General features: G+C 53.2%; 1 long non-coding RNA gene across 1 annotated transcript in view; it reads left to right on the forward strand.

Moving 5' to 3' along the window:
* The window catches only part of LOC142295981 (uncharacterized), a 30,761-nt gene extending 7,379 nt beyond the window's left edge, over positions 1-23,382 (forward strand). Inside the window, exons 2-3 of the long non-coding RNA XR_012751574.1 lie at positions 20,596-21,168; positions 22,361-23,382. This is a non-coding gene — a long non-coding RNA (uncharacterized LOC142295981). The remainder of the gene's footprint in view (positions 1-20,595; positions 21,169-22,360) is intronic.
* Positions 23,383-27,403: the final 4,021 nt, after the last annotated feature.

Consider the following 27,403-nt stretch of genomic DNA (forward strand, 5'->3'; position numbering starts at 1 on the left):
GGGGATGGTGCGTGCGGGAGTGCCGGGATGTGTGCGGGGATGGTACGTGCGGGAGTGCCTAGATGTGTGCGGGGATGGTGCGTGCGAGAGTGCCGGGATGTGTGTGGGGATGGTGTGTGCGGGAGTGCCGGGATGTGTGCGGGGATGGTGCGTGCGGGAGTGCCGGGATGTGTGCGAGGATGGTGCATGCGGGAGTGCCGGGATGTGTGCGGGGATGGTGCGTGCGGGAGTGCCGGGATGTGTGCGGGGATGGTGCGTGCGGGAGTGCCGGGATGTGTGCGGTGATGGTGCGTGCTGGAGTGCCTAGATGTGTGCGGGGATGGTGCGTGCGGGAGTGCCTGGATGTGTGCGGGGATGGTGCGTGCGGGAGTGCCTGGATGTGTGTGGGGATGGTGCGTGCGGGAGTGCCGGGATGTGTGTGGGGATGGTGCGTGCGGGAGTGCCGGGATGTGTGCAGGGATGGTGCGTGCGGGAGTGCCTAGATGTGTGCGGGGATGGTGCGTGCGGGAGTGCCGGGATGTGTGTGGGGATGGTGCGTGCGGGAGTGCCGGGATGTGTGCGGGGATGGTGCGTGCGGGAGTGCCGGGATGTGTGCAGGGATGGTACGTGCGAGAGTGCCTAGATGTGTGCGGGGATGGTGCGTGCGAGAGTGCCTAGATGTGTGCGGGGATGGTGCGTGCGAGAGTGCCGGGATGTGTGTGGGGATGGTGCGTGCGGGAGTGCCGGGATGTGTGCGGGGATGGTGTGTGCGGGAGTGCCTGGATGTGTGCGGGGATGGTGCGTGCGGGAGTGCCTGGATGTGTGTGGGGTTGGTGCGTGCGGGAGTGCCTGGATGTGTGCGGGGATGGTGCGTGCGTGAGTGCCGGGATGTGTGCGGGGATGGTGCGTGTGGGAGTGCCTGGATGTGTGCGGGGTTGGTGCGTGCGGGAGTGCCTGGATGTGTGCGGGGATGGTGCGTGTGGGAGTGCCGGGATGTGTGCGGGGATGGTGCGTGCGGGAGTGCCGGGATGTGTGCGGGGATGGTGCGTGCGGGAGTGCCAGGATGTGTGCGGGGATGGTGCGTGTGGGAGTGCCGGGATGTGTGCGGGGATGGTGCGTGCGGGAGTGCCGGGATGTGTGCGGGGATGGTGCGTGCGGGAGTGCCTAGATGTGTGCGGGGATGGTGCGTGTGGGAGTGCCTGGATGTGTGCGGGGATGGTGCGTGTGGGAGTGCCGGGATGTGTGCGGGGTTGGTGCGTGCGGGAGTGCCTGGATGTGTGCGGGGATGGTGCGTGTGGGAGTGCCGGGATGTGTGCGGGGATGGTGCGTGCGGGAGTGCCGGGATGTGTGCGGGGATGTGTGCGGGGATGGTGCGTGCGGGAGTGCCGGGATGTGTGCGGGGATGGTGCATGCGGGAGTGCCTAGATGTGTGCGGGGATGGTGCGTGCGGGAGTGTCTGGATGTGTGCGGGGATGGTGTGTGCGGGAGTGCCGGGATGTGTGTGGGGATGGTGCGTGCGGGAGTGCCGGGATGTGTGCGGGGATGGTGTGTGCGGGAGTGCCGGGATGTGTGTGGGGATGGTGCGTGCGGGAGTGCCGGGATGTGTGCGGGGATGGTGCGTGCGGGAGTGCCGGGATGTGTGCGGTGATGGTGCGTGCTGGAGTGCCTAGATGTGTGCGGGGATGGTGCGTGCGGGAGTGCCTGGATGTGTGCGGGGATGGTGCGTGCGGGAGTGCCTGGATGTGTGTGGGGATGGTGCGTGTGGGAGTGCCTGGATGTGTGCGGGGATGGTGTGTGCGGGAGTGCCGGGATGTGTGTGGGGATGGTGCGTGCGGGAGTGCCGGGATGTGTGCGGGGATGGTGCGTGCGGGAGTGCCTGGATGTGTGTGGGGATGGTGCGTGCGGGAGTGCCGGGATGTGTGTGGGGATGGTGCGTGCGGGAGTGCCGGGATGTGTGCAGGGATGGTGCGTGCGGGAGTGCCTAGATGTGTGCGGGGATGGTGCGTGCGGGAGTGCCGGGATGTGTGTGGGGATGGTGCATGCGGGAGTGCCGGGATGTGTGCGGGGATGGTGCGTGCGGGAGTGCCGGGATGTGTGCGGGGATGGTACGTGCGGGAGTGCCTAGATGTGTGCGGGGATGGTGCGTGCGAGAGTGCCGGGATGTGTGTGGGGATGGTGCGTGCGGGAGTGCCGGGATGTGTGCGGGGATGGTGCGTGCGGGAGTGCCGGGATGTGTGCGAGGATGGTGCATGCGGGAGTGCCGGGATGTGTGCGGGGATGGTGCGTGCGGGAGTGCCGGGATGTGTGCGGGGATGGTGCGTGCGGGAGTGCCGGGATGTGTGCGGTGATGGTGCGTGCTGGAGTGCCTAGATGTGTGCGGGGATGGTGCGTGCGGGAGTGCCTGGATGTGTGCGGGGATGGTGCGTGCGGGAGTGCCTGGATGTGTGTGGGGATGGTGCGTGCGGGAGTGCCGGGATGTGTGTGGGGATGGTGCGTGCGGGAGTGCCGGGATGTGTGCAGGGATGGTGCGTGCGGGAGTGCCTAGATGTGTGCGGGGATGGTGCGTGCGGGAGTGCCGGGATGTGTGTGGGGATGGTGCGTGCGGGAGTGCCGGGATGTGTGCGGGGATGGTGCGTGCGGGAGTGCCGGGATGTGTGCAGGGATGGTACGTGCGAGAGTGCCTAGATGTGTGCGGGGATGGTGCGTGCGAGAGTGCCTAGATGTGTGCGGGGATGGTGCGTGCGAGAGTGCCGGGATGTGTGTGGGGATGGTGCGTGCGGGAGTGCCGGGATGTGTGCGGGGATGGTGTGTGCGGGAGTGCCTGGATGTGTGCGGGGATGGTGCGTGCGGGAGTGCCTGGATGTGTGTGGGGTTGGTGCGTGCGGGAGTGCCTGGATGTGTGCGGGGATGGTGCGTGCGTGAGTGCCGGGATGTGTGCGGGGATGGTGCGTGTGGGAGTGCCTGGATGTGTGCGGGGTTGGTGCGTGCGGGAGTGCCTGGATGTGTGCGGGGATGGTGCGTGTGGGAGTGCCGGGATGTGTGCGGGGATGGTGCGTGCGGGAGTGCCGGGATGTGTGCGGGGATGGTGCGTGCGGGAGTGCCTGGATGTGTGCGGGGATGGTGCGTGTGGGAGTGCCGGGATGTGTGCGGGGATGGTGCGTGCGGGAGTGCCGGGATGTGTGCGGGGATGGTGCGTGCGGGAGTGCCTAGATGTGTGCGGGGATGGTGCGTGTGGGAGTGCCTGGATGTGTGCGGGGATGGTGCGTGTGGGAGTGCCGGGATGTGTGCGGGGTTGGTGCGTGCGGGAGTGCCTGGATGTGTGCGGGGATGGTGCGTGTGGGAGTGCCGGGATGTGTGCGGGGATGGTGCGTGCGGGAGTGCCGGGATGTGTGCGGGGATGTGTGCGGGGATGGTGCGTGCGGGAGTGCCGGGATGTGTGCGGGGATGGTGCATGCGGGAGTGCCTAGATGTGTGCGGGGATGGTGCGTGCGGGAGTGTCTGGATGTGTGCGGGGATGGTGTGTGCGGGAGTGCCGGGATGTGTGTGGGGATGGTGCGTGCGGGAGTGCCGGGATGTGTGCGGGGATGGTGTGTGCGGGAGTGCCGGGATGTGTGTGGGGATGGTGCGTGCGGGAGTGCCGGGATGTGTGCGGGGATGGTGCGTGCGGGAGTGCCGGGATGTGTGCGGTGATGGTGCGTGCTGGAGTGCCTAGATGTGTGCGGGGATGGTGCGTGCGGGAGTGCCTGGATGTGTGCGGGGATGGTGCGTGCGGGAGTGCCTGGATGTGTGTGGGGATGGTGCGTGTGGGAGTGCCTGGATGTGTGCGGGGATGGTGTGTGCGGGAGTGCCGGGATGTGTGTGGGGATGGTGCGTGCGGGAGTGCCGGGATGTGTGCGGGGATGGTGCGTGCGGGAGTGCCTGGATGTGTGTGGGGATGGTGCGTGCGGGAGTGCCGGGATGTGTGTGGGGATGGTGCGTGCGGGAGTGCCGGGATGTGTGCAGGGATGGTGCGTGCGGGAGTGCCTAGATGTGTGCGGGGATGGTGCGTGCGGGAGTGCCGGGATGTGTGTGGGGATGGTGCATGCGGGAGTGCCGGGATGTGTGCGGGGATGGTGCGTGCGGGAGTGCCGGGATGTGTGCGGGGATGGTACGTGCGGGAGTGCCTAGATGTGTGCGGGGATGGTGCGTGCGAGAGTGCCGGGATGTGTGTGGGGATGGTGCGTGCGGGAGTGCCGGGATGTGTGCGGGGATGGTGCGTGCGGGAGTGCCGGGATGTGTGCGAGGATGGTGCATGCGGGAGTGCCGGGATGTGTGCGGGGATGGTGCGTGCGGGAGTGCCGGGATGTGTGCGGGGATGGTGCGTGCGGGAGTGCCGGGATGTGTGCGGTGATGGTGCGTGCTGGAGTGCCTAGATGTGTGCGGGGATGGTGCGTGCGGGAGTGCCTGGATGTGTGCGGGGATGGTGCGTGCGGGAGTGCCTGGATGTGTGTGGGGATGGTGCGTGCGGGAGTGCCGGGATGTGTGTGGGGATGGTGCGTGCGGGAGTGCCGGGATGTGTGCAGGGATGGTGCGTGCGGGAGTGCCTAGATGTGTGCGGGGATGGTGCGTGCGGGAGTGCCGGGATGTGTGTGGGGATGGTGCGTGCGGGAGTGCCGGGATGTGTGCGGGGATGGTGCGTGCGGGAGTGCCGGGATGTGTGCAGGGATGGTACGTGCGAGAGTGCCTAGATGTGTGCGGGGATGGTGCGTGCGAGAGTGCCTAGATGTGTGCGGGGATGGTGCGTGCGAGAGTGCCGGGATGTGTGTGGGGATGGTGCGTGCGGGAGTGCCGGGATGTGTGCGGGGATGGTGCGTGCGGGAGTGCCGGGATGTGTGCGAGGATGGTGCATGCGGGAGTGCCGGGATGTGTGCGGGGATGGTGCGTGCGGGAGTGCCTGGATGTGTGCGGGGATGGTGCGTGCGGGAGTGCCGGGATGTGTGTGGGGATGGTGCGTGCGGGAGTGCCGGGATGTGTGCGGGGATGGTGCGTGCGGGAGTGCCTGGATGTGTGCGGGGATGGTGCGTGCGGGAGTGCCGGGATGTGTGCGGGGATGGTGCGTGCGGGAGTGCCTGGATGTGTGCGGGGATGGTGCGTGCGGGAGTGCCGGGATGTGTGTGGGGATGGTGCGTGCGGGAGTGTCGGGATGTGTGTGGGGATGATGCGTGCGGGAGTGCCGGGATGTGTGTGGGGATGGTGCGTGCGGGAGTGCCGGGATGTGTGTGGGGATGATGCGTGCGGGAGTGCCGGGATGTGTGCGGGGATGGTGCGTGCGGGAGTGCCGGGATGTGTGTGGGGATGGTGCGTGCGGGAGTGCCGGGATGTGTGTGGGGATGATGCGTGCGGGAGTGCCGGGATGTGTGCGGGGATGGTGCGTGTGGGAGTGCCTGGATGTGTGCGGGGATGGTGCGTGCGGGAGTGCCTGGATGTGTGCGGGGATGGTGCGTGCGGGAGTGCCTGGATGTGTGCGGGAATGGTGCGTGCGGGAGTGCCGGGATGTGTGCGGGGATGGTGCATGCGGGAGTGTCGGGATGTGTGCGGGGATGGTGCGTGCGGGAGTGCCGGGATGTGTGCGGGGATGGTGCATGCGGGAGTGCCGGGATGTGTGTGGGGATGATGCGTGCGGGAGTGCCGGGATGTGTGCGGGGATGGTGCGTGCGGGAGTGCCTGGATGTGTGCGGGGATGGTGCGTGCGGGAGTGCCGGGATGTGTGTGGGGATGGTGCGTGCGGGAGTGCCTGGATGTGTGCGGGGATGGTGCGTGCGGGAGTGCCGGGATGTGTGTGGGGATGGTGCGTGCGGGAGTGCCTGGATGTGTGCGGGGATGGTGCGTGCGGGAGTGCCTGGATGTGTGCGGGGATGGTGCGTGCGGGAGTGCCGGGATGTGTGTGGGGATGGTGCGTGCGGGAGTGCCTGGATGTGTGCGGGGATGGTGCGTGCGGGAGTGCCGGGATGTGTGTGGGGATGGTGCGTGCGGGAGTGCCTGGATGTGTGCGGGGATGGTGCGTGCGGGAGTGCCGGGATGTGTGCGGGGATGGTGCGTTCGGGAGTGCCGGGATGTGTGTGGGGATGGTGTGTGCGGGAGTGCCGGGATGTGTGTGGGGATGGTGCGTGCGGGAGTGCCGGGATGTGTGTGGGGATGGTGCGTGCGGGAGTGCCTGGATGTGTGCGGGGATGGTGCGTGTGGGAGTGCCGGGATGTGTGCGGGGATGGTGCGTGTGGGAGTGCCGGGATGTGTGCGGGGATGGTGCGTGCGGGAGTGCCTGGATGTGTGCGGGGATGGTGCGTGCGGGAGTGCCGGGATGTGTGCGGGGATGGTGCGTTCGGGAGTGCCGGGATGTGTGTGGGGATGGTGTGTGCGGGAGTGCCGGGATGTGTGTGGGGATGGTGCGTGCGGGAGTGCCGGGATGTGTGTGGGGATGGTGCGTGCGGGAGTGCCTGGATGTGTGCGGGGATGGTGCGTGTGGGAGTGCCGGGATGTGTGTGGGGATGGTGCGTTCGGGAGTGCCGGGATGTGTGCGGGGATGGTGCGTGTGGGAGTGCCGGGATGTGTGCGGGGATGGTGCGTTCGGGAGTGCCGGGATGTGTGTGGGGATGGTGTGTGCGGGAGTGCCGGGATGTGTGTGGGGATGGTGCGTGCGGGAGTGCCGGGATGTGTGTGGGGATGGTGCGTGCGGGAGTGCCTGGATGTGTGCGGGGATGGTGCGTGTGGGAGTGCCGGGATGTGTGCGGGGATGGTGCGTGCGGGAGTGCCGGGATGTGTGTGGGGATGGTGCGTGCGGGAGTGCCTGGATGTGTGCGGGGATGGTGCGTGTGGGAGTGCCGGGATGTGTGCGGGGATGGTGCGTGTGGGAGTGCCGGGATGTGTGCGGGGATGGTGCGTGCGGGAGTGCCTGGATGTGTGCGGGGATGGTGCGTGCGGGAGTGCCGGGATGTGTGCGGGGATGGTGCGTTCGGGAGTGCCGGGATGTGTGTGGGGATGGTGTGTGCGGGAGTGCCGGGATGTGTGTGGGGATGGTGCGTGCGGGAGTGCCGGGATGTGTGTGGGGATGGTGCGTGCGGGAGTGCCTGGATGTGTGCGGGGATGGTGCGTGTGGGAGTGCCGGGATGTGTGTGGGGATGGTGCGTGCGGGAGTGCCGGGATGTGTGTGGGGATGGTGCGTGCGGGAGTGCCGGGATGTGTGTGCAGGGCACTGCGGCCGATGCCGCTGCCCCTGACTGCTGAGCCCCTCGCTACGTCCCCCATGGTCACCTCTCCCTCCTTCCCATTGTGCAATGCCCCCCGCTGACCCCCCTTCCCTGCTGGGACCTCCTCCAGGGCATATAAACAGCTGCCGGACTCCCTCCTTCCTCTTACCACATCTGCCCTCAGGGTGAGCATCGCCGATGGACCCCCTGGAAGCAGCGGTAAGAGAAAGGAGCGGACGGGAGGGAGCCGAATGGCTTGCCTCCCTTGTGGGCACCAGCTCCCTCCTGCCGGTTCCCAGCAGCGGTGGGCGCAGGTCTTCCAGACCCTCCCGTCCACCGCAGCGTCTAAGCCCCACCACAGATTCCAGGCGCAGGGCGGCCCGGTCCAGAAGGTCCGGTCCGCTTTCACCTCCTGCTCCCGGCCCTAGCTCCCGGCCCTAGCCCCTGATCCCCCCCAACATCACGCCGGTCGCCATGGCCACCTCGCGCACCTCCCCCCGCCGGGATGACGCGGCCCCGTGTGACTCCCTGTGGCATACGGAGGTCGCGTCACATCCTGCTATCCATGTTCGCCGCGTCACTTCCTGTGATGCGGCGATCACATGATAATTCGTCACTTCCGGTTTCGGGTCCCGGACCGGAAGTGACGTCAGAATCCTGAAAAGCAACAGAATGCGGTGTTCGGCGCACATATCAGCTGTTTTTAACAGCTGACATGTGTGACTACAAGTTGCGGGTGGAATCGCTTCCACCTGCAACTTGTAACCCCTTACATCTCGCTGCCAAAGTCTGGCAGCGAGATGTATATGCGCGGGCATTACTATCACGTACCACCGCCCCCACCGAAAGTCACGTGCGTGATCACATGACTTTCGTTGGTTGCCATGGTAGCACAGGGTCATGTGATGACGCCTGTAGCTACCTTGAGTCACTTGCTCTCAGTGCCGGCATACTTCCGGCATTGAGGGTAAAGCAGTGTATCTGCAGATCTCAGCTGTGTAGCTGGGATCTGCAGATAGTGCAGAGCGATCGAATTGTTGATCCATACATCCCCCTAAAGGGACAAGTTTAAAAAAAATAAATAAATAAATAAAATAAAATAATAAAATAAAAAAAAAAAAATAAAATTAAAAAAAAAAAAAAATAAATAAATAAATAAATATGTATACATATATACACATATTTGGTATCGCCAAGTTCAGAAAAGCTTGATCTATCAAAATATAAAGTCAATTAAAGAATAATAATGCTATAATGCTAATAATTTTATTCACTTGGGTAGCGCTGTCCACGGCGCTTTGTATGCATTGGCGACGCTGTCCCCATTGGAACTCACAATCTAGAGTCCCTAATCTGATTGTTAAATTTCGTAGCAGCAAAATAAAAAAAAAAAAAAAAAAAACACAAACACCCAAAATTACGCTTTTGGTCACCGCGTGTTTTGCGTAACATCCAATAACAGGCGATCAAAAGTAGCATCTGCGCAAAATGGTACCATTAAAAAATGTAAGACGAGACGCAAAATAAGCAGTCATTGCGCCATAGATCCCAAAATGAGAACGCTACGGGTTTCGGAAAATGGCGCAAAACGTACGCCACTTTTATTGGGCGATCTTGTTAACACCATCAGGAGTAGTTCTGGTTAACCCCGCGTTTGTACAACATCAGGATGTAACGCAGCAGCGCCCGACTTACACAGGGACGTGTTCTACTGCTGTGTATCACTGCTGGGAACTCACCTAACACCAGATACAGTTAAAATAAATAAATAAATAAAAAAATTCGCGCAAACGAATACGTCGATATCTGTTCCCTAATATCAGTGGACCAAAAAACAGTCAACAAAGAAAAGAGTCAATTCGCAAAATACTGCAATACCATTTTCAACTCCTATAAAACCCATTGGGGTTCTGCGTGGTGGAAGTACGACGAAGAATTTAGAAGATGCTTGGCATTCCAACCGTTGGGAAGTTAAGGCCACCGATTCGTGGCTTATGATGGCGCAAAAGTCCCACCAGTCGTTTCCAGGCCCACCAAACTTTTCCTCTCACCACGCTACACCTGGAGCTGCAAATGTCCGTAGACCAGGTCGCTGTTGGCTTTTCAATGAAGGCCATCGCAGGTTTCAAGGACTCCGCAAATACAAGCGCGAATGCTCATCGTGCGGAGGCAATCACACCTCCTCCAAATGCGATAAGCAACTAGACAGACGTCACACTAAAAATGCACCACCAAGTCCCAAAGACTCCAGTGAACGTGCACGTGGTGGAGCCATTGCTAGAACGTTACCCCAATAAGGCTGCGGCCAACGCTATTAGGGACGGTTTCAACCACGGTTTCTTTATCCCCCTTTATGTTCTCCTCAGAACTAACCTTCGCCCCCAACCTCAAATCGGCCCGGGACCTCCCACAGGTCCTGGCGAACAAACTACTGAAGGAAGTGGCGTTAGGCCGACTAGCAGGCCCATTTATAGATTTACCATTCTTAAACCCTCGCGTTTCACCCCTAGGGATAGTGCCTAAGAAAGAAAAGGGTGAATTTCGCCTCATACACTACTTGTCCTTCCCGGCTGGGCTGTCAGTCAATGACGGCATCCCCACAGAGGACTCAGCAGTTTCCTACGCATTTTTGACAAAGCGGTCGCACTGGTGCGAAAAGCAGGGTAAGGAGCACTAATGGCAAAATCGGACATAGCATCTGCCTTTCGCCCGCTACTAGTGCACCCCGATTGTCCCACCTGCTAGGGTGCTATTTCAACAAAAAATTCTGTTACCACATGTGAATTACCATGGGTTGCTCCATATCCTGCTCACACTTCGAGCTCTTCAGCTCTTTCCTGGAATGGGTGGTTAAGGACGTGGCAAAGAATAAATTGGTCACCCATTATTTGGATGATTTCTTGTTCGTTTTCCCACACCAACTCTAAAGCATGCTCAACCGCGTTAAAATCTGTCCAGGTCATAGCGGACAAGTTTGGTTTCCGCTGTTGGCCGAAAAAACAGTTGGCCATGTGACCTGCCTTTTCATTTGAGAATCGAAATAGACTCAATTATCATGATGTTTCGGCTACCACTCGAAAAGGTTGAAAAAACCACATCGCTCATTGACGGGTTCTGCGCGGTTCGTAAGGTAACCCTGGCGCAAATGCAATCTCTATTAGGCTTGCTCGCCTTCGCCTTTAGAGTCATGCCCATGGGAAGGGGCTTTTCCCTGAGGCTCTGCCTGGCCACTAGGAGCATAACTGCCTCCCATCAAAGGATTTGCATCACCAGCGCTCTACGTGAGGAGCTCGGTGTATGGAGGTCCTTCATAGCTACTTACAATGGGCGTTCATGTTTCCAGGAACAGGAAGTTTCCAGCGCTGATATATCTATTTTCGGATGCTGCCGGGTCCACCGGATTCGGCCTTTACCTTGGTCCCAATTGGTACGCTAATCGCTGGCCCAACACATGGCACCTGTCTGGGTGGACAAAAAAAAAAAAAAAAAAACAAAAAACTTTACTCGAGCTGTTCCCTATAATAGTAGCTACAAGTCTTTGGGCAGAAAAGTTGGCGAACAATCGGACCCGCTTCAGGACTGACTACATAAGTGTCGTCCACGCCGTTAACCACCTCGCATCTTCCTCACCACCGGTGATCAGCTTGCTACGATACTTAGTTCTTAAGTGCCTTGAACATAATATCTGGGTCAGGGCCATCCACATACCGGGGATTGATAATACTATCGCTGATGCCTTATTGCATTTGATTTTCAGAAGTTTCGAGCATTGCACCCAGAATCTGACAACAATGGCCAAAAGTGTCCACAGTCCCTCTGGACGGTCCCTGTGGACAGTTGATTCCGCTGGTTAAGGCATCCCATCAACGTGGCATTTGTATGGTAAGGCTGGGGACGAATGATTTCAATATAGTTCAACCGCTGCCTAGCCAGGTGTCCGCGGTTTTTCTTAGCAATTCCGTTGCTCGAGACATAACGCATCTACATACCAGTGGCTTGCCGGGCACAGTAGCGTAGTTGCGGGTTGCAGGAATAGCCTCTCACTTTCAGGTTCGTGGATGGACCGATGTCACCAAGGCCTTTCTGTTCAAACAGGCCGTTAAAGGCTGAAAGCGCTGGTGCACGGAGAACAGGAAGGCCAATTCATTCGCCATCCTTTCCGGCATAATAAACCAGCTAGGTGACGTTTGCACCAATGACAGCGAGGTCCTCTTGTTCTCGGCCGCCTTCTCGCTAGCATTCTTCGGAGCTTTGATGGTCAGCGAATTAGTTAGCAGGTCCCTAGGTCGCACCGGTGGTCTGTTACGCGACAATGTTATAGTTTGCAATGGTGGAGTACGGGTTCGCATAAGGCGCTCCAAAACAGATCAGCTCGGTAGAGGAGTTTGGTTCCCTATTTTCCCGTTTTCAGGTATCCTATGTCCCATCCTTACCTTGCAGCGACACTTAGAGTCTTGGGTTCCCAACAAATTCTTCTTGGAGCACGCAGAGTGATGCCGCTCATGGCGACACAACTTTCGGCATTGCTCAAAATGTCTATTTCCTACCTGGACCTACAACCAGGAGATTATGGCATGCACTCCTTCCGCATCGACACGACAACCGAGGCAGCAAGGGCCAGCTTCATACCTATCCGTGCAGTCCTGTAGTTCCCTGCCACCAGTTGTCCACTGTTTGGCACGTTTATATATTACACAAAAAAAAAAAAAAAATTGTTAACCGAAATGATATACATATATTTATTTATCTAAGCACCTTCAAACCTAAAGAAACATTAATACAATGATGTTTACTGACACGATGATGGAAAATGTTTTGCATACAAGAGAAGTAACCGTTTTTCTTTTAGATCTGTCGAGACCTAGCATCTGGATCCTAGGTCACTCACACATATTCTGGGCAGCACGGCGGACTGAGTCGAGACCGGGTGGAAGCGTGCTGGGAGTTTGTGACCTCAAGTTTCACTGGAGAAGAGTTCGGGGCCTGGCCTGGGCCCAGGTCCTGCCCGTGGTAGTGAGCATATCCAGAGTAGCCACTGGCCTACTGGTGCTGGTCATTCACGGGTGGAAATGACCTAGTAAATGTGAGGATCCAGGATCTGCTTGCGGTCATGCAAGTGGTCCTAGATAAGTTCAGCAGCTTCTTTCCTAGATAAGTTCAGCAGCTTCTTTCCTAGATAAGTTCAGCAGCTTCTTTCCTAGATAAGTTCAGCAGCTTCTTTAGCAACGTAGTGGGGGTACGGTCCAGTATATTACCGAGATTGAGTTGTACAGGGGCAAGGAACATAGCAGCTGTGGAAAGGTCAAGGCAACAAGTTAATATGCAGATCGCCAAATTTATAGCGTCAGGAAGAGGGATAGTGCCTGGACACGAGATGCTGGAATCAGAGGTCAGCCGTTTGGTGCTAGAGGATGGTTTTAGCCTTAATGATATAGGCCTAGACAATTTCCTGTCGGACAGTAAGGACGGGGTTGAGCGGGCCATAAGGGCCCTGTGTGGGGGTCGCAGCTCAGGCTTGGGCCTTCGCCACTCCGTGGCCGGTGGAAGAGGGATTTGGTGAGAGCCAACCTGCCACGGACGGCCGTAGGCATCGGGCCTCCTCCCTCAGGTTTAAGGCGGATTTGTGCCTGTGGTTAAAGCTGTGGCCAAAATAACAAGCAACCCCCTTTTATATCAACATTGAATGGTGTTACGTGGATACCTTCAATAAAGTACAAAAGAAAGATATTCCATGTGTGGTCTCATTCATTGCGCGGTGGGGAGGGGGAACCGGTTGGTGGGTCTCGGCAGTCTGCAGGGCACTGCGGCCGATGCCGCTGCCCCTGACTGCTGAGCCCCTCGCTACGTCCCCCATGGTCACCTCTCCCTCCTTCCCATTGTGCAATGCCCCCCGCTGACCCCCCTTCCCTGCTGGGACCTCCTCCAGGGCATATAAACAGCTGCCGGAGTCCCTCCTTCCTCTTACCACATCTGCCCTCAGGGTGAGCATCGCCCGCCCTCCCTCCCTTAAGAAGGTTCTGTTACAAGTTCGGAAGTCAAAGCTGGTGGAAGAGGGATTTGGAGAACCTACCTGCCACGGACGGCCGTAGGCATCGGGCCTCCTCCCTCAGGTTTAAGGCGGTTTTGTGCCTACGGAAAAAGGTTATGGTTCAATTTCAAAGTCACAGCCGGTGGAAGAGGGATTTGGTGAGAGCCAACCTGCCACGGACGGCCGTAGGCATCGGGCCTCCTCCCTCAGGTTTAAGGCGGATTTGTGCCTGTGGTTAAAGCTGTGGCCAAAATAACAAGCAACCCCCTTTTATATCAACATTGAATGGTGTTACGTGGATACCTTCAATAAAGTACAAAAGAAAGATATTCCATGTGTGGTCTCATTCATTGCGCGGTGGGGAGGGGGAACCGGTTGGTGGGTCTCGGCAGTCTGGGGATGGTGCGTGCGGGAGTGCCGGGATGTGTGTGGGGATGGTGCGTGCGGGAGTGCCTGGATGTGTGCGGGGATGGTGCGTGCGGGAGTGCCTGGATGTGTGCGGGGATGGTGCGTGCGGGAGTGCCGGGATGTGTGCGGGGATGGTGCGTGCGGGAGTGCCGGGATGTGTGTGGGGATGGTGTGTGCGGGAGTGCCGGGATGTGTGTGGGGATGGTGCGTGCGGGAGTGCCGGGATGTGTGTGGGGATGGTGCGTGCGGGAGTGCCTGGATGTGTGCGGGGATGGTGCGTGCGGGAGTGCCGGGATGTGTGCGGGGATGGTGCGTGCGGGAGTGCCGGGATGTGTGTGGGGATGGTGCATGCGGGAGTGCCTGCGTGTGGAATGATGATAGGGTCTCTCTCTCAGCTTTAAAAAAACCCAAAAAAAACGGATCCCTTTTTTACCGGATCCGTCGCTTAAGTTTTTACACACTCTGAGCCTTAATGATATAGGCCTAGACAATTTCCTGTCGGACAGTAAGGACGGGGTTGAGCGGGCCATAAGGGCCCTGTGTGGGGGTCGCAGCTCAGGCTTGGGCCTTCGCCACTCCGTGGCCGGTGGAAGAGGGATTTGGTGAGAGCCAACCTGCCACGGACGGCCGTAGGCATCGGGCCTCCTCCCTCAGGTTTAAGGCGGATTTGTGCCTGTGGTTAAAGCTGTGGCCAAAATAACAAGCAACCCCCTTTTATATCAACATTGAATGGTGTTACGTGGATACCTTCAATAAAGTACAAAAGAAAGATATTCCATGTGTGGTCTCATTCATTGCGCGGTGGGGAGGGGGAACCGGTTGGTGGGTCTCGGCAGTCTGCAGGGCACTGCGGCCGATGCCGCTGCCCCTGACTGCTGAGCCCCTCGCTACGTCCCCCATGGTCACCTCTCCCTCCTTCCCATTGTGCAATGCCCCCCGCTGACCCCCCTTCCCTGCTGGGACCTCCTCCAGGGCATATAAACAGCTGCCGGAGTCCCTCCTTCCTCTTACCACATCTGCCCTCAGGGTGAGCATCGCCCGCCCTCCCTCCCTTAAGAAGGTTCTGTTACAAGTTCGGAAGTCAAAGCTGGTGGAAGAGGGATTTGGAGAACCTACCTGCCACGGACGGCCGTAGGCATCGGGCCTCCTCCCTCAGGTTTAAGGCGGTTTTGTGCCTACGGAAAAAGGTTATGGTTCAATTTCAAAGTCACAGCCGGTGGAAGAGGGATTTGGTGAGAGCCAACCTGCCACGGACGGCCGTAGGCATCGGGCCTCCTCCCTCAGGTTTAAGGCGGATTTGTGCCTGTGGTTAAAGCTGTGGCCAAAATAACAAGCAACCCCCTTTTATATCAACATTGAATGGTGTTACGTGGATACCTTCAATAAAGTACAAAAGAAAGATATTCCATGTGTGGTCTCATTCATTGCGCGGTGGGGAGGGGGAACCGGTTGGTGGGTCTCGGCAGTCTGGGGATGGTGCGTGCGGGAGTGCCGGGATGTGTGTGGGGATGGTGCGTGCGGGAGTGCCTGGATGTGTGCGGGGATGGTGCGTGCGGGAGTGCCTGGATGTGTGCGGGGATGGTGCGTGCGGGAGTGCCGGGATGTGTGCGGGGATGGTGCGTGCGGGAGTGCCGGGATGTGTGTGGGGATGGTGTGTGCGGGAGTGCCGGGATGTGTGTGGGGATGGTGCGTGCGGGAGTGCCGGGATGTGTGTGGGGATGGTGCGTGCGGGAGTGCCTGGATGTGTGCGGGGATGGTGCGTGCGGGAGTGCCGGGATGTGTGCGGGGATGGTGCGTGCGGGAGTGCCGGGATGTGTGTGGGGATGGTGCATGCGGGAGTGCCTGCGTGTGGAATGATGATAGGGTCTCTCTCTCAGCTTTAAAAAAACCCAAAAAAAACGGATCCCTTTTTTACCGGATCCGTCGCTTAAGTTTTTACACACTCTGAGACGGATCCGTTGCATCAGGCACAAACCGGATTTTGACGGATGCAGCTTGATACTGGGCATGTGCAGTTCAAAAAACCGCATCCGGCAGCCATAGGCTTGCATTGTAAGGCTACTTTCACACATCAGTTTTCTGCAATCAGGCAAAATCCGGTTTGTATAAAAACAAAAAGCCAGCACTAAATGTGCACTTCAGCACTAAAAATTCCAAACTGTACTTATTATAGAAAATTTTGAGATTTTTGGCAAAAAATTGCAATTTCTTGAGCTGCCTCGCCACGTCACGGCAAATCTCATTTGAGGCAGTCCTACACTAAAATATTTTTATAAAATGTGCCATACGGCCTCACATATGAATAGTAGAACTGCTCTCAGGCTGCTTTCACACTACGTCTTTTTAACATGCGTCCTCAACGTTTTTTTGCTGCAAAAGCGGATTCTGCTTTTTCAGCAAAAAACGCATGCAAACGCATGTGTTACTTTGCAGGATCCTGTCACTGGATGTTTAGGGGCGGGCATTGGAGTCATGTGATCGGGAGTGAGGGGAACTAAACGTGCCAGACTGGGAGCCGGCATCTGACAGCTGCGAGGCTCATAACCAAGGTAAACATCGGGTATACTTGCTTGGATACCCGATATTTACTTTGGTTACAAGCGTCTGCAGCTGCTAGGAGACGGGCTCCCTGCACATGTCACCAACGTAAACATCGGGTAACTAAGAGAAGTGGTTACCCGATGTTTACCTTGGTTACGAGTGTCCACAGCTCTCAGGTGGGAGAGAGAGGGAGGAGAGACAGAGGTAGGAGAGAGATAGACTGATCACGAGACTGGTTCTGGGCATGCTCAGTAGAGCAAGCAGGATCCTGTCTATCAGCACGCCAGCGTTCACATGCGTTTGCGTGCTGTTTAGTCAGGATCCAGCAATTTGCAGAAGTTGGACGCAGCTCAAAAACGCTACAAGTAGCGTTTTTGGAAGATGTTAAAAAACTGCAAGTCGCTGGATCCTCACTATAACACACGCAAACGCAGGTGAACGCATGTTAATGCGAGTCCATTGCAAATGCATTGAAATGAAAACGCATTTGCACTGGATCCGTTTCTGCGTTAAAAAAACGTTCAGGACGCATGCTAAAAAGACGTAGTGTGAAAGCCGCCTTAGCAGCATGAAGTAAATAGCCTGTGGACTGCCTCAAATGAGATTTGCCGTGACGTGGTGAGGCAGCTCAAGAAATTGCAATTTTTTGCCAAAAATCTCAAACATTTTTATAAGTACAGTTTGGAATGTTTAGTGCTGTAGTGCACATTTGGTGCTGGCTTTTTGTTTTTTCTTCATTGAATTGGTCGGTGGTTGACCTCCACCTTGCTTTGCACCCCAATTTGGGATGTATTCCATCTGTCTAGATTTTGGCGGTTGGTGACTGTTCACATTAAGTCATCAGGCTTTGTCCACAGGCTATTTACTTCATGCAGCATTTGCTTGGACCTGTCCCGCCCACAGCCATGACTCAGTCATGGGTACGGGATTGAAATAGACCAGGTGAGTGCTGCTAAGAGCAGTTCTACTATTCATATGTGAGGCCGTATGGCACATTTTATAAAAATATTTTAGTGTAGGACTGCTTCAAATGAGATTTGCCGTGACGTGGCGAAGCAGCTCAAGAAATTGCAATTTTTTGCCAAAAATCTCAAAATTTTTATAATAAGTACAGTTTGGAATTTTTAGTGCTGAAGTGCACATTTGGTGCTGGCTTTTTGTTTTTATACAAACCGGATTTTGCCTGATTGCAGAAAACTGATGTGTGAAAGTAGCCTTACAATGCAAGCCTATGGCTGCCGGATGCGGTTTTTTGAACTGCACATGCCCAGTATCAAGCTGCATCCGTCAAAAAACGGATGGGCCGCATGGAAAAACGTATGCATAGGATCTGTTTTTTTCGCCGCATCCGTTGCATAGGTTTTTGAGCCGGATTGTGCCTGATGCAAAAAAACTGATGTGTGAACATAGCCTTAGTCATATTGGACGGCTATTATTTTGAACACTACTGTAGATGGTTATATTTTTTCATCTGTGACCTATAGTCCTTCATGACTGACTGTGCCATAGGGTGGGGTGCCTGAAAAACAGTATGGTAAAGCCCACCTGGCTATGCCTTAGGCCTCTGCCACACGCACGTTAAAATCACGCACATGCCGCGAGACACGTATTTTCCTTGCGTGTTGCGTTTGGTAAGTACATGTCTCCGGTATGTGCGGGCCACGTGTGTTCTCCGTGTGCTATCCGCGATAACACACGGAGAACCGGTAATTTGCATACTCACGTGGTCCGCGCTGCTGTCCAGGGTTCTGATCTTCGGCTCCAGCCCCGCCCACTCGCAGCTGATGCTGCTTCCGGCCGAGCGGAGGGGCGGAGATCAGAGCCCGTGACAGCACGCCCACCTCCTTAACACGCTCATAACGAGCGTCGGTCGCCAGAAACTGTTTACAGCGGAAGAATCTGCAGGGCATGTGGAGGTGAGTATGTGTTTTTTTTATTTTAAAATAATGTCACGTGTTTCTCCGGCGCGTGTCACACGGGACCGCATGCACACTACATCCGTGTGGTACGGGTGCGGGCCGTGTGACACCCGTGATGCCGGAGGAAACGTGGACATGTCGGCCGTTTTTAAACACGCACAAACGTACAATCCACACGGACACACGTTCCGTGTGGATTTACGTTAATGTGCCTGTTACCATAGGGTAACATTGGTGTACGTGTGTACGTGTCTCCGGTACGGGAAATACTGCCAAACACGTACCGGAGGCACGTACCTGTGAAAGAGGCCTAAGGTTAAGTGACCCTTCCCTGTTTTTTTTCCCGATCTGCAGCATGGTGGGAGGAATTTTAGTTGATTCATCCAAACTGGGCTGCTAACCATCCATAGAAATAGGGCACGTTTCTTGCCCTAAAAAAAAAATTTAAGGCTTCCATGATTTTTTGGAAGCCGAAGAAACTTATACAGATTATTTTGATAACGATCATCAGTTTCCAGTGAATGCAGCTCACGTCTTCATAACAGAATTATGGGTTTATAACGATTTATTTTGGTTTTTAAAGGGAACCTGTCACCAGATTTGGTGATTATAAGCTGCAGCCACCAAAAGTGGGCTCTTATATACAGCATTCTAACATTCCGTATATAAGAGCCCAGGCCGCTGTGTAGAACGTAAAAATCACTTTATAATACTCACCTAAACGGTTGCGCGGTTGGTCATATGGGCGTTTCCGTTCTCCGGTGCCGGTGTTTCCTCTTTTGGCCACCTTTGTCCTCCTTCTGAAGCCGGGGTGCATGATGCGTCCTACGTTATACACACTCGCCGGTCCCGCACAGGTGACTACATTACTTTAAAATGCCCTGCTCAGAAGAAGGACAAAGATGGGCGAAAGAGGAGGCGCCAACTCCACTACAGTGGCCGTTTAGGTGAGTATTATAAAGGGATTTTTACATTCTACACAGCGGTCTGGGCTCTTATATACAGCATGTTAGAATACTGTATATAAGAGCTCACTGGTGGTGGCTGCAGCTTATAGGGGACATATCTAGTGACAGGTTCCCTCTAATATGTCCATAAAAAATATTGTCTGTCTGTAATTTTTAGGTAAGATGTCCAAAAACAGTAAAAATTCAAGTTGGCAATCCTGCGTCCAAAATTAATCAAGCATTATCTTGAAATGTGAGTTCCAATTTGCTCATGTCTAGTGTACACCTTACATGATAAATAATTTACTGTAAGGGGTCACATCCCGTATGTGGTATATGTCAGAGTTTCAGATTATCACATATGATTTACATTAGGGGGTTACCTGTTGTGAACACGTTTGGACTGGGTTCCGTTTTGGGATTCCCTCTTGTGGCCAGTGCTGGTAGTGGAGTTGGTCTGCTTAACAGAAGCCAGACAGCTGATGATGATTGGAAATCAGGTTGCTCTGACTGGGCCTATATAACTGAGTAGTGTTCTCTTGGTCTGGGCCTGTGATCAATGTTGCTTCCTGTGGTGCTGTGGACATTATGAAGCCTGCCCTATCTTCTGTCTCTACCTGAACTCATAACAGATAAGTTTGGTCTTTGTACCTCTGCTGGTTTTGTTTCCATTTTTCTGCTGTTATTTTGGAGGTACTAAGGCTGGTCTCCTGATTTTGCTTGTGGAGTCTTGGGTGGAGTTGGATCATTCCCTGCTGGGAATGTCTGTGTACCTTACTCCATATTCTGCAATTTATTTGCATTTTGTCATGCTTGGTATTAATTTTTGTCCTTCCTCTATATTAGTGTTTTGCTTGGATCCCAGTAACACCAGAGTACTGATATAGTGGGGGAGGGACCGTGTTGTCTCAGCTTTTTTCCTATCAAGTGTGTTGTTTTTTTCTAGAGTATTGTGCAGCTGCAGACAGTGCTCTTTTCTGTCCTTTCCTATATAGATAGTTTGGGCCTCATCTTTGCTGAATCTGTTTTCTGCCTGTGTACTGTGTTTCTTCTTGTCTCACCGGTTTTACATGTGGGGGGGCTATCTATATCTTTGGGGAACTGCTCCGAGGCAGATTAGCTTTCCTTGTTTTTCTCCCTTTAGGAAGAATTAGTTCTCCGGCTGTGTTGAGGCTACTAGGTCATCGTAGGCTCGTCCCACGGCTACTTCTAGTTGTGTCGGCAGTTTGAGGTCTGCAGTCAGCTGAGTTTCCAACCACTCTGGTGACACTCTGGATTTCCTAGTTTTTGCCTTTTTTGATCCTCCTCGGTCAATGAATCATAACAGTAACCATATTAAATAGCTTTCCTGCATTCTGCTTTTTCTCCACTAGATGGTGATCTTATTCCACCTTCGATATTTTTATTACTTCATTGTACCCTGTTGAAAACTGAATTATTTATCTGGTGATTTACGCAGTCGGATTATGTGAGTCCTCTATAGTGTATATGTGATGTATCTTTCTTATGTGTGTTGTATTTGCCTAATTACTTGATTATTTTTTTATTAGGAGTATCCTGAAATATCCCGGATTGGAAAGAGTAAGTTTTATCTTGTGGCATGTGCAGGGTACAAGACTTTTTACAATCAGCAGTATACACTACTCACAAAAAGTTTGGGATATTTGGCTTTTCAGTAAAATTTCCGGATGACCCTATACTGCCCTCTATCTTTTTCAGGGGAACTTAATGTGACTTTATCTAATCTTCTGAATGCACTTGTCCAACTGTTCCATGTTTCAGGAATTTTTGCACAATTTGCTTTTCTCTAACAAGGAGCTTAATGGAAAACAATCACCCAATAAATTTCGGGGTCCAATTAGAATTGGTATTAATCCGTCCTCCTCATCATGCTGGCCACATTTGGACATCATGAGACCAATATGACACCTAACAGTTGATCAGCAGTACTGCGCCATTGTGAGGCTTCAAACAAGATGGAAGTGTCCACTGACCTTAGAGCATCACAAAGTGTCTCCAGCAGGTTGTACAGAGACACAGAGAGACTGGAAGAGTTACAGAAAGGCAGAGAAGGGGACGTCTTTTGGCCACATCCCAGAACAATACTACATTTCTAATTGGAGGTATTTTCTAATATTATTATTATTATTATTACACCTACTTCATACTGGGATAGAATTGTGGAGATAGGAATGACTCTTTAAAGGGAACCTGTCACCTAGAATATGAGTTCTGACCTATCAGCAAACACATGTGTGCCCTAATTACACCTCCCTACCCATCCCTGTGTTATAAAATTGTATAATATGAAAGTAATAAAAAACGTTTTATTACCTTCATATCTCGTATGTAAATAGCAGGGAATGTGGACACAGGGGCGGCGCCTTGCCCTATGGATGTCTGCATATTTCCATGGTATCACGCCCCTGTGGGTGTGATACCATGGAGCGAAGTCCCCGTCTCTCATTCTATCCTGCGCGCATTGCAGCAGGCTTCTCTTCCGGGTGTTCACGCGTCGGCTTCAGACGCGCACTGCGCGTGAACACCCGGAAGAGAAGCCTGCTGCAATGCGCGCAGGATAGAATGTGAGACGGGGACTTCGCTCCATGGTATCACACCCACAGGGGCGTGATACCACGGAAATATGCAGACGTCCATAGGGCAAGGGGCCGCCCCTGTGTCGACACTCCCTGCTATTTACATACGAGATATGAAGGTAATAAAACGTTTTTTTATTACTTTCATATTATACAATTTTATAACACAGGGATGGGTAGGGAGGTGTAATTAGGGCACACATGTGTTTGCTGATAGGTCAGAACTCATATTCTAGGTGACAGGTTCCCTTTAATGTGTTGCTATTATTTGAAAACTGTATAGTGGCATATAAAAAGTTATGGCTCTAACAATATGGCAACGCAAAAATAAATTATTTAGTTTGTGTTTATATTGTGCAAAAGTAGTAAAGCTTCAATATATATATATATATATATATATATATATATATATATATATATATATATGTATATATATATATATGTATATATATATTACAGTATGTCATAAAAGTGAGGACACCCCTCACATTTTTGTAAATATTTTATTCTGTGATACAATGTACAGTGTCAGTGTGCAGCTTGTATAACAGTGGAAATTTGGTGTCCTCTAAATTACTCAACACACAGCCATTAATGTCTAAACCCCTGGCAACAAAAGTAAGCACACCCCAAAGTAAAAAGTGGTCAAATTGTGCTCAAAAGTGTCAGTATTTGATGTGGCCACCATTATTTTCCAGCACTGCCTTAACTCTCCTAGGCATGAAGTGCAACAGATCTTCACAGGAGCCGCTGGATCCTCTTCCATCCTTCATGACGACATCACAGAGCTGGTGGATGTTAGAGACCTTTCACTCCTCCATCTTCCATATGAAGAGGCCCCACAGATGCTCCATAGGGTTTAGGTCTGGAGACGCTCGGCCCCTCCAGCACCGTTACCCTTAGTTTCTTTAGCAAGGTAGTGGTCGTCTTGGAGGTGTTTGGAGTCGTTATCATGTTGGAATCTGAAGGGAGGGGATGAAGCTCTGCTTCAGTATGTCACAGGACATGTTGGCATACATGGTTCCGTCAATAAACTGCAGCTCTCCACAGCCGGCAGCACTCAGACAGCCCCAAACCATGACCCTCCACCACCATGCCTGACTTTAGGCAGGACACACTTGTCTTTGTGCTTCTCACCTGGTTTCCGCCACACAGGCTTCACATTATTTGAACCAAATAAATTTATCTTGGTCTCATCAGACCCCAAGACACGGTTCCAGTAATCCATGTCCTTAGTCTGTTTGTCTTCAGCAAACTGTTTGTGGGCTTTCTTGTATATCAGTAAGAGTGGTGGACTTTGACTGTTGTGTTCCTACCTCTGAAGACAGCAATCATGTGAATGTATCACCATATTGTAGTGTGTATAATGTCCTGCGTCTTTTGTAAACATCGTGTTATGCGAATTGTAATGTAATGTGTTACAAAATAATGGCAATTCAAATTTAGATTTTTAGGCACAAAACAGTAACAATGCAGTGACATAACGTGAATCTACATTACTAATCATATGCTAAATACTTACAAGTAAATTATCTGTATGAGATAGCTATGATGATTGTCTATAAAATGATGGTATTCTCACATTAGAAGCTGTAGTGGATGGTGAGATATGGAGCCTGAAAATCAAAAGTTAAAACATTGTTACCCATGAGAATTGTAATGTAATGTGAAATATTGCCTGAAGTGAGGTCACTGAGTTCAATGAGTTCACATCAGGATAGTTTACCTGAGGTCACAGCTGGGGCACCATGGGAATCCCAGCTGTGACTTCAGGTGAAGTAATTGAACTCAATGTCATATTATCAGATTTGGCTATATGCACACATTCAGTATTTGGTTGCAGATATTTCTGTACCAAATCTGTATCGCCTGGCAAAAAAACACACTGATACCACAGGTGTTTTGTTGTGGTATCGGTGTGTTTTTTTGCCTTGAGATGCATATTTGTTGCAGAAATGTCTGCAACCAAATTCTGAACATGTACACATCGGCTAATCCGGTAATCGGGCATTGACTTCATTGACTTCACCTGAGGTGAGGTCACTGAGTTCAATGAGTTCAACTCAGGTCAGTTCATCCGTATTCCCAACTGGGGTACCGTGGGAACCCCAGCTGTGACATCAGGTGAACTCGCTGACGTCACTGCTCTCACAGCTGTGGCTCCATCAGCATGTCCCTGATGCCGCGGTACTTGGTCACGTTTCCTAAAGTGACTGCACACTGCAACCTCAGATGTAGCAGAGCTTGGATCATCGTGGGAGGTCTTGTCTTTGGATTACGTTGGACCTGCAGAGGTGTTTTGTGGGTCAATAAATTGGAGAAAGAAGGTATAATTATTTATTTTAAATAAAGGATTTTTGTCTGTGTTTTGTGTTTATTTCTTATGACTTACAGGGTCCCTTCCCCATTGCTCACCTTGATGACAGCTGTGATTATTTGTCAAATCACAGTTGTCATTAACCCGTTATATTAACCCGATTACCACCATACCAGGGCAATTGGGATGAGGAGGGTAAAGTGTCGGAATTGTCACATCTAATAAATGCGACAATTCTGGGGCGGATGCAGTCTGCTGTTTTTAGGCTGGGGAGGGCCTAATACACAGCCCTCAGCTGTCCGTTTTATCTTGGCTGGGTATCAACATTGGGAGAGACCTCACAACGTTTTTTAAAATTATTTATTTAAATAATAAAAAGAAAAATGCATGAGGTCCCTCATATTTTGAAACACAGCCAAGATAACGCTCAGAGCTGGAGGATGCAGCCTGTAGCTGTCTGCTTTATCTGCGCTGGGTATCAAAATATGGGGGACGCTGCAACAATTTTTCCAATTATTTATTTATTTTTAGACTCCTATTCCCGATCCAGACAGTTAGGGGTACTTTGCACGTTGCAACATCGCTACTGTGATATCGTCGGAGTCAAATCGAAATTGACGCACATCCGGCGCCGGTAACAACGTTGCAACGTTTAAAGCCTAGATGCACCGATAAACGATCGCAAAAGCGTCATAAATCGGCGATCTGTGTAGCGTTGATCATTTTCATAATGTCGCTACATCAGGAGATATGATGTTGTTCCCCGTTCCTGCGGCAGCACACATCGCTGTGTGTGAAGCCGCAGAAGCGAGGTACATCTCCTTACCTGCCTCCACCGGCTATGCGGAAGGAAGGAGGTGGGTGGGATGTTTACGTCCCGCTCATCTCCGCCCCTCCGCTTCTATTGGCCGCTTGCCATGTGACGTCGCTGTGACGCCACACGACCCGCCCCCTTAGGAAGGAGGCGGGTCGCCGGCCAGAGCGACGTCGCAGGACAGGTAAGTGCGTGTGAAGCTGCCGTAGCGAAAATATTCGCCACGTCAGCTATCACACAATATCGCATCTACGACGGGGGCGGGGACTATCGCTCTCGGCGTCGCTAGCGATGTTGCAGCGTGCAAAGTACCCCTTTAGTGTGAGGACAACCAATCATAGATGCTACCACAGAGGGTGAGCGGGGGAAGCAGGATTGCAACCAATCACAGACACTGTTGCAGCGGGGGCGGGGTAAGCAGTGTATACTCATGAACTTTAATGAGCTGACCAGGTAGCAGTATGACAGCCACGGGGAAACTCAGTAAGTATTATTCTCCTGCTTTAATGAACGCACGTCATTTGTTTCTATTACATTGTGCCTCCCAATCAGAGTCATACTAGTAGCACAGATGTCAAGCAATCCCCGCATGTTTAGTGGCTGAAAATCAGGCGCCAAACATGGCAGGGGACTCGAAACTGATGAGACGAGGAGCAAAATACTTGTCGAGTAACGGATATCGCAAATTAAGTAAAATTTGTGCGAGTAACAAATAGTGCCTGGTATATTCGCTCTTGACTATTAATGACCTTTTCCTTGCTGGTAGTTCCTGATTAGTCTTATCTCAGGTGCAGTTAGATTGTAACCACTCCCTTCCATTTATAATAGTCACATGTTCCATTATATGATGCCAGTTATAGAAATCATTCTGAACTGACCATCTTGGAGAAAGAAAGCCTCTGGAATGGAAGTTGTTGAGTTTGTGCCACTTGCAGATCTGGTGCTTGGCTGCAGCTTTGGAGTTTATGCTTTTTTGTCTATGTTCCCCTGTCTTTATTACTTCCCTTGTGTCATGTTACCGTAGTGGTGAAGTCTAGTGCACTCACTGGCCTTTGCATTAGCCAGGGTGAGTGGAGGGACAGCTAGGTCAGTAGACTCAATTTGCGAGAACTGCTTTGTCCAGGGCTGAGATGAGACTCTGCATTTACGGACATATTCATCAAAATCCTTACGAGCATGCTAGCGCCAAATGGCAAAAAGATTTTGTTAAATATGTCATCCAACATTCAGTTTTTTGACCTTGCAGAAAGTATCCTAATATATACAATTAAGTTTGTAGTTGTTTTACAAGATTCCAACAATGGACAAATATATGTGACTTTGTGCATAAAGTTTATCATGCATATTTCGGGGTTAAACTGGGTGACCAGGAAAAACCTTGGGCACCACATAAATTGTTCAGTACATGTCTTGAAAACCTGAGACAGTGGACTATGGATCAGAGAAAAAAGCTTTGTGTTTCCTATGGTGTGGTGAGATCCTCAGAACTGTAAGGGGTACTTTGCACATTACGACATCTCAGGTGCGATGTCGGTGGGGTCAAATCGAAAGTGACGCACATCCGGCATCGCTGTCGATATCGGAGTGTGTAAATCGTTTTTGATACGATTTCATTGCTTTTGCGCTCGTTGATTGTATCATCGGTGTAGTGTCGGTCATTTCCATAATTTCGGAAGGACCGATGTTACGATGTTGTTCCTCGTTCCTGCGGCAGCACACATCGCTGTGTGTGAAGCCGCAGGAGCGAGGAACATCTCCTTACCTGTGTCCCACCGGCTATGCGGAAGGAAGGAGGTGGGCGGGATGTTTACGTACCGCTCATCTCCGCCCCTCCGCTTCTATTGGCCGCCTGCCGTGTGACGTCGCTGTGATGCCGCACGACCCGCCCCCTTAGGAAGGAGGCGGGTCGCCGGCCAGAGCGACGTCGCAGGGCAGATAAGTGTGTGTGAAGCTGCCGTAGCGATAATGTTCGCTACGGCAACTATCACCATGATATCGCATGTGCGAGGGGGGGCGGGTAGTATCGCGCTAGCATCGGCTAGTGATGTCGCAACGTGCAAAGTACCCCTAACAGTAAGGGGTACTTTCCACTTTGCACGCTGCAACATCGCTAGCCGATGCTAGCGATGTGCGGCGCGATAGCACCCGCCCCCATCGCACATGTGATATCTTGTGATTACTGCTGTAGCGAACATTATTGCTACGGCAGCTTCATACACACATACCTGGTTGGCGACGTCGCGGTGACTGCCGAACAATCCCTCCTTCAAGGAAGGAGGTGGGCGGGATGTTTACGTACCGCTCATCTCCGCCCCTCCGCTTCTATTGGCCGCCTGCCGTGTGACGTCGCTGTGACGCCGCACGACCCGCCCCCTTAGGAAGGAGGCGGGTCGCCGGCCAGAGCGACGTCGCAGGGCAGGTAAGTCTATGTGAAGCTGCCGTAGCGATAATGTTCACTACGGCAGCTATCACAAGATATCGCAGCTGCGACGGGGGCGGGGACTATCGCGCTTGGCATCGCAAGCATCGGCTTGCGATGTCGTAGTGTGCAAAGTACCCCTAAGGGTAGTCCTGGGAGTGGACCCACTGGACCATGCACCGGACTCCCCTGCGACGCCCCTCGAGCAAAC

Source organism: Anomaloglossus baeobatrachus, chromosome 3, assembly GCF_048569485.1.
Source record: "Anomaloglossus baeobatrachus isolate aAnoBae1 chromosome 3, aAnoBae1.hap1, whole genome shotgun sequence".
Lineage (NCBI taxonomy): Eukaryota > Metazoa > Chordata > Amphibia > Anura > Aromobatidae > Anomaloglossus > Anomaloglossus baeobatrachus.